At 44.1% G+C, this 7,218-nt stretch overlaps 1 long non-coding RNA gene across 1 annotated transcript; it reads left to right on the forward strand.

The window, feature by feature from the left end:
- Nucleotides 1-5,517: 5,517 nt before the first annotated feature.
- Nucleotides 5,518-6,169, forward strand: LOC120974790 (uncharacterized). The gene is made up of 2 exons (XR_005770125.3): nucleotides 5,518-5,731; nucleotides 5,866-6,169. It is a non-coding gene; the product is annotated as an uncharacterized lncRNA (long non-coding RNA).
- Nucleotides 6,170-7,218: the final 1,049 nt, after the last annotated feature.

Below are 7,218 nucleotides of genomic sequence, written 5' to 3' on the forward strand. Positions count from 1 at the left end.
TGAAGGTGCGACCTCATAATTTTATCAACATGACGTTATCCAAGTTATAATAGAAAAACAATTTTCTAATTCAAGTGGCCAAGGAAATGAGGGATGACTAATTGCTGTATCACTTCCTTGTTTTCTATTTATAAGGCCCCTTGCCAAAAAAAATTTTTTGTGAGAAAATTTCCGATCTATTCATCAACTGTCAAGGCAGTACAAAGAACACTAGAGGTAAAAATTACATCCAGGTCCGTAGACCACCTAACGACGACTACAATCACTAGAGCGAGCCGAAGGCGCGCCGCCGTCATCGCCCCTCCATCGTCGAAGCCGTGCAAACCTTGTTGTAGCAGACAATCGAGAAGTCGTCGTGCTAAGGCCCAAGAGGACCAGGGCACCAGAATAGCAGCTGCCGCCGATGAAGAGAAGCGTAGACCGGAAAGATCTAACCTGAAGACACACGAACACATACGAACGAAGACCGGATCCAAGTGGATCCACCAAAGACAAACACCGACTGAATCCCGCAAGATCCGTTGGAGACAAATCTCCACACGCCCTCTGATAATGCTAGGCGCATCACCAGAACGAGGCATAGGCGGGGAGAATCTTATTCCAACATCAGAAAGCCGCCGCCGTCTTGTCTTCCTGAACAGAACACAAACCCTAGATGAACATACACAAAAAAAACACCTAAAACGATGTAGGAGCCCTCCCGCCAGCAAGAGCCGAGATCCACTACGTCTTCATGGCCAGACACCACGGAAGACAAAGCGATCTACGACCGCGCCAGCAGGAGGCGTATGTTCACCCTCGCGCGAGGGCACGAGGCGAAGTGCTGGAGACGTACGTCTCTATCTCCGGATGTAGATGTTCTTATTTTATCTCAACTAACTCTTATTTCTCTTTATTTTTTGTCTCAAGATCCAAGACCCCCTTGCAAACGCGGTGACATCGACGACTTTAAATTATGAAAATCACTTTCATATATGAAAATAAAGAGGATAGCGCCTTGATTGATCACGTGGGTGTAGGCCGTAAGACCTTCATGCACTCCTTGCCACTCTTTTCCAAGGCCAAGGCCATTATAGCTTAATTACTTCGTTCGCCAATACCACACGTTGAGAGATTGTTTGAGTTCAATAATTAGAGCATCACTAGTAGTACCCTCAAACCAGTTTAAGGGTTGAAAATTGGAATTTTTTTGGCATTTTTAAGGGTTGAAAAACAGGGACAAAGACTAGAACCCCAAACTCAACCGTTATAACAGAATATTCTGTTATAACGGTTGAGTTTGGGGGTTCTAGTCTTTGCCGCAACCCCAACCCTTAAAACTGTCATTTGACATATCACAATTATCACTAGAAAAACACAATCAACCTTGAAACAAACTAGAAAATGAAAATCATTGATGCATGGTTTAATAGTTTACATCACAAAATCATCATCTTCCCCCCTCATCGGCACCATCATCAAAAAGTTGCACCTCGGCGCCATCTCCTAGACCACTTCCACGTCCATCAAGCACCTCCATAGGCGCAGGTGGTGGAGTCCTCCACACCGCCATCGCCACCATCACTCATCGGAGTGTCACCTTTAAGAGTAGAGGACGTACCACGGAATATCCTCTTCCTCTCCGCGATGTCCTCCTTGTAGTCCCTCCACCACATCAATTGGTCTTCATCCATGTCCTTCTTGGACATCATCATGTGCTCCTTCTCTTCCACCATGAGTTCTTTCCATTCCTTTGCTTCTTTAACCTTGATCATCCTCTCCTCCAAGTCGGCCTTGCGCTTGGCTTCTTCACGCCTTGCTTCAACTTGTGCAAGCTTCACCTCTTTCTTCTTCTCGGTGATAAGAAGCTTTGTCTCCAATGTCTTCATTGTCAATGTCTCCCTTGACTTCATCATATGCTCCATCTTCTCCCTTATGCTTGATGTTTCTCCTTCCATCTTCTTCCTTAGCTTGTCCTTCTTGGTTCCCTCAAGCTTGCACAAGTTCCTTTCCTCCTCATCACTATCATCCATCCTAAGCATTGCTGCCTCTTGGGTGCTGTCTCTTGATCCCTCAACTTCCACTTGTCAAAAGTTTGAAGAATTGCCCAAACATGCTTAAATGAGAAAGATTTGCCCTTGGAAGCGGCCATCTCCTTGTACCTCAAGCCGGCAATTGCCTCCTACAAACCCACCAATAGCATAGTAAACACACATAAGAACCTAACAATAGCATAGAAAATCAAAATAGATGTGAAAACACACACATGTACTCACAGAGTCATTCTCCACGGTTCCACTAGGCGGTGCATCCTTCACTTGGTCCATTACCGGACTCCAACGGGAGCAGCAGGAGATTGGGGGCGCGGGCGTGGTCTTCTTCCGGGAGGTGGTCCTCTTCACGATCGGGGTCCCTCCCGCGGCGAGCTTGGCGACCGCAGCACCCTTCGGCCCAACCGACGACGTCTTCCGACGGCGCTTGGTGGTGGGCGGCTGCGGCGGGGCGAGTTCGGGCGGGGCAAGGGAGGAGGCGGGGGCCGGGGCGACTGCGGGCTGCGGAGGGACAACGTGCTGGCCAGCACGCCGCCGCTTGGTGCCGAGGACGTGGGTGGTGGCAACCACCGAAGCGACCTGCGCCTGGCTTGGGACGGGTGGCTGCTGGGCCGACGCGGGCGTCGCGGAGGCGGCGATTGGGGGCGGGGCGACGGGCGGGGCGAGGGAGGAGGCGGGCGTGAGGACGGAGGCGGGCGGCGGCTCCATGGCGTGCGGCGGCCGGCGGGAGGAAGGGACGGGGCTGATTTTTCCCTCCCGCGCTTTCACAGCGGAGGAATAGAGGTTGGGGTTGTTTCTCCTCTCCAACCCTCATTTTTAGAGGCTGGGAGAGCAACCCGGGCTCCAACCCTTAAAATTGTTTACGGGTTTAGGGGTTTAGGGGTTCTAGTCTTTGCGTTTTTTTTGTTTCAACCCGTAAAAAAATGGTTATCTTTAAGGGTTTGAGAGTTTGAGGATACTACTAGTGATGCTCTTAGCTCGCTCGATCATGGTTGTACGGCCCATTAGTAGCGACAATAGGAAAGACACAACAGCTCCGGGCAACGCTGGTCATGTAGCCCCATGCGATGGACCAGGTACTGTGTTCTATGCTAATTACTAGGGAGGCCTCCAATGGCAAATAAATGTCGTCGGTCGGCTGCGTGGTTGCCCAATTCCTATCTCGCGCTTATAGCGACGTTTTATATTGTCATTGGTACAACGCGCACACCCCCTCCCCTCGTTAAATTCTATATGGGCCGGACCGTGTAAGGCATGAGCGAGAAGCTCCTTTTCCCGGTTCTGGGAAGCTCCGAGAAGCTTCCTGGCCCGGTTTTTGGAAGCTTTTAGTTGCTTTCGGTCAGTTTTTTTAATTATTTTTTGGTCTTTTGGACGGGTTTTTATTCAGCTTTTCTTTTATTTATTTTCAAATGTACAACCTACTTTCATTTTTTTTCAAATTCACTAACTTTTTTCAAATTCATGTTTTGTCATTTGTGAACTTTTTTCAAATTCTAGAATCGTTTTACAAAACCTGTGAACTTTTTTTTTTCAAATCTGTGAACTTTTCTTTTCAAATGCATGAATGTTTTCAAATCCATTAATCTCTTTTAAAGTTCTGATTTTTTAAATACATGAACTTATTTTTGAAGTTGATGCAGTTTTTAATTCGTGATGTTTTTTCAAAATCAATGAAATTTTTTCCAATTCATGAATTTGTTAAAAACTTAAAAAACCTTCATATTCGTGAACTTTTTGGCAAATCTATGAACTTTTTTCAAATCCTTATTTTTTACCAATTTTCAAATTTATTTTTGTACAAAATTCATTTAATTATTCAACACATGTTAATTTTATTATTAATAGCATGGCAATTTTATTATTAAGAGCATGGCAACTTCTCGTTTTTGATCATTGCAATTTCCAATGTGTGATTCCTATGTGTTTTAGAAAATGAAAATATCAATCATGGTAATTTGTGAACGGTCCAACACTGTTTTAACACTTTTTTAATTTATATGTAAATTTGTTTTTTTTTTAGTTTTTTCCTGGGCTAACACTATTTTACACTGGTTTGGTGAATGGGCTGTGCTTGGCCACTTCTTTTGGGCATGGAGCCAGGCTGGCACAGTCGCTGGTGAATTCATAGCATCATACCTGCAGGAGTTGAGTGAGTCTCAGGCAACGGAGAAACGGCCAAGGGTTTTGACGGGACATCCAACTGTCAGAACAGAACAATGGAGGCGCCACCGGAGGGCACTGTAAAACTTAATGTGGATGGAGCTGTGGCGAATCAGGGTAACTTTGGTGCTTCGGCAGTGGTGTGCAGGGATCATAATGGCTTATACCTGTGGTCATCGTCGCTGGTCACGAAGATAGCCGACCCGGTGACACTGGAGGCATACGCGGTAAGGGAGGCTCTCGCACTAGCGGAGGACCTTGGAGTTCAACGCCTACATGTTGTTTTGGACTGCCTGGCAGTGATCAACGACATTCATCAACGCACTAGTGGACGGCATGGAGCGGTGATTAGGGAGATCATCAGCCGTTCTAGATCCTTTATTTCTTGTACCTTTGGTCATGAGCATAGACGTTTTAATGCAGAAGCACACAACCTAGCAAATCATTCTTGTAACCTAGAAGTAGGTCGTCATTTGTGGTTGGGGACTCCCCACGACCAAAATCTTGTACCCATGAACATCTCTGAATTCTAATAAAGTGGGACATGATTTCTCAAAAAACTAATAGGGTCCTAGTATTAATGTCTTGGTATATACAAAAAACAAGGAGGCATTTAATAACCAGTAGCCCACAACGTATATTTTGGTATATATTCAAATAACTCTTATGATAGTATAGAGGCATTTAATAACGAGTTGTCCACAACGTATATTTTGGTATATATTCCAATAACTCTTATGATAGTACTAATGTCTTGGTATATCAAAACAAGGAGGCATTTAACAACCAATTGTCGACAACTTATATTTTGGTATATATTCCAATAACTCTTATGATAATACTGGTGTCTTGGTATATCAAAAACAAGGAGGCATTTAATAACCAGTTGTCCACAATGTATATTTTGGTATATATTCCAATAACTCTTATGATAATACTGGTGTCTTGGTATATCAAAAACAAGGAGGCATTTAATAACCAGTTGTCCACAATGTATATTTTGGTATATATTCCAATAACTCCTATGCGTCCCTCAGCTAATGGGGTCGTAGTATTATCGTTTTGGTATACCAAAAACAAGAAGGCATTTAATAACCAGTTGTCCATAATGTATATTTTGGTATATATTTCAAGAACTCTTATGATAGTATTAATGTCTTGGTATATCAAGAACAAGGAGGCATTTCAACGTATATTTTGGTATATATATTCCAATTACTGTTATGATAGTATTAATTGACATGAGCTGACTATGCATATAGATACAAAGGATGGAAAAACTACATTGGATTTCTCCAACATTTTCTTTTTCAAATTGAGACTCTATGAGATTTGATAGTGCCTCTATATAATACCACAATAAGGACTCAAATTGGACGAGGAGCATCAACCTTAGGGAATATATAGCAAGAGGAGGAAAATGAAATAGGTACCCGCACTTCTCATGGCGCTTATCAAGAAGAACACAAATGCCCTGTGCTTGGTAATTCTTCTGATGTCTACCACTTTGTTTTCATGCGAGGCAACCGGGAGAAACAAAGGTACATTCATCCGTTTAGACCAGTCAAATTTTGTATAAATGTACACCATAGTTTTTGAGACATTTTCGAGTAACTTGTGTAATTTATACTACATTAGTAATGTGAAATGGGATGCAATACTTCTTTGATCGTAGGTACAACTGCATTGATTGATGTGTGCAAACGTGATCGGTTATGTGAGAATCCGATAGGATACAATGTTACCTTGTGTAAGGTTTCATGCGAATGGTCTGGCTACAGTTTCTACAACAGCTATTGTGAGAAGGGTAAATGCTGTTGCGCATCCTAAGGAATTGGACGAGGTGCCAAAACACCATGCTTGTAAGATATGATGAATTCCAATAAACAATAAAAGTTAGTTTTGGCACGACCGTGCAACTTCATGATTTCATCAATATGGATGCTATTCAAGGTATTTTGATATATATTGTTTTCAAAGTTGCCAAGGAAATTGGGGACGACTAATTACTATGTCACTCTCTCCTTTTGTGTTTACAATCCCTCTTACCAAAATCGGTTTTCTCCCTCTCAAGATCCAAGACCCCTTTGCCAAGCACAGCTACACCGACGACTCTGAATTTGCAAAACCGTTTTTAATATGAGATAACATGAATTAGCAAAACCGTTCTCATATCGAAATAAGATGAATTGGCAAAACCGTTTCATGTTAAAATAACTTGAATAGTGTCTTCATCGATCACGTGGGTGCAAGCCTGGAAGATCTTCAAGCGCTTCTTCGCTGGCGATGAGCTAACTCCCGTTCCAAGGCCAATGCCATAATCACTTAGGCTGTGTTCGGCAATCCACCGCTCCGTCACCAGGGAGCGGAGCGCACCAAGCAGCCTGTTTGCCGCTCTCTGTATTTGTACTGTATACCGCTCCGCTCCACGACGGAGTTACGGAGCGGAGGGATTTCGAACGGAGCCTTAATTGCTTTGTTTCGCTAGCACCGCGCGATTAGAGAGCGTTTGAGATCATCAAATAGCTCGGCCACGGCTGGCCGGTGGACCACATGTGACTCGTCGTGAACACGTGCGTACTTGGCCATCAGTCAAACCATGTGGACTTGCCAGGTGTATGAAGAATGAATTTCAAGGCGGAATTAATCTGCTAGAACGGTTCAACCTCGCCGAATCCCTGCTTGCATGCATGTGTACGCAGTGGTCGTTCCGCGCTGATCGATCGCACAGTGCATGCATGTGTACAACGATAATACTACACACACGGATAACAATCACGGACTTTTATTTTGAGGGAAAGCATAGCTTTATAACTTAACGGTGTGCGGACATATCACCCGCAACACAAAGCGCCACATGGGGCGGTACATGACAGTTCCAAGTTGTAGACTCACTAGGAGAACAGACACGTCCAATCTGGGCTAACTCATGTGCTACAGTACTAGCTTGACGACGGCATAACCCTACATCTAAGTACGAAAACCACAGTTTAACCAGAAGTTTGGAGTCCTCGATGATCGCCGTGTA

This window comes from Aegilops tauschii, chromosome 2, assembly GCF_002575655.3.
Source record: "Aegilops tauschii subsp. strangulata cultivar AL8/78 chromosome 2, Aet v6.0, whole genome shotgun sequence".
Taxonomy (NCBI): domain Eukaryota; kingdom Viridiplantae; phylum Streptophyta; class Magnoliopsida; order Poales; family Poaceae; genus Aegilops; species Aegilops tauschii.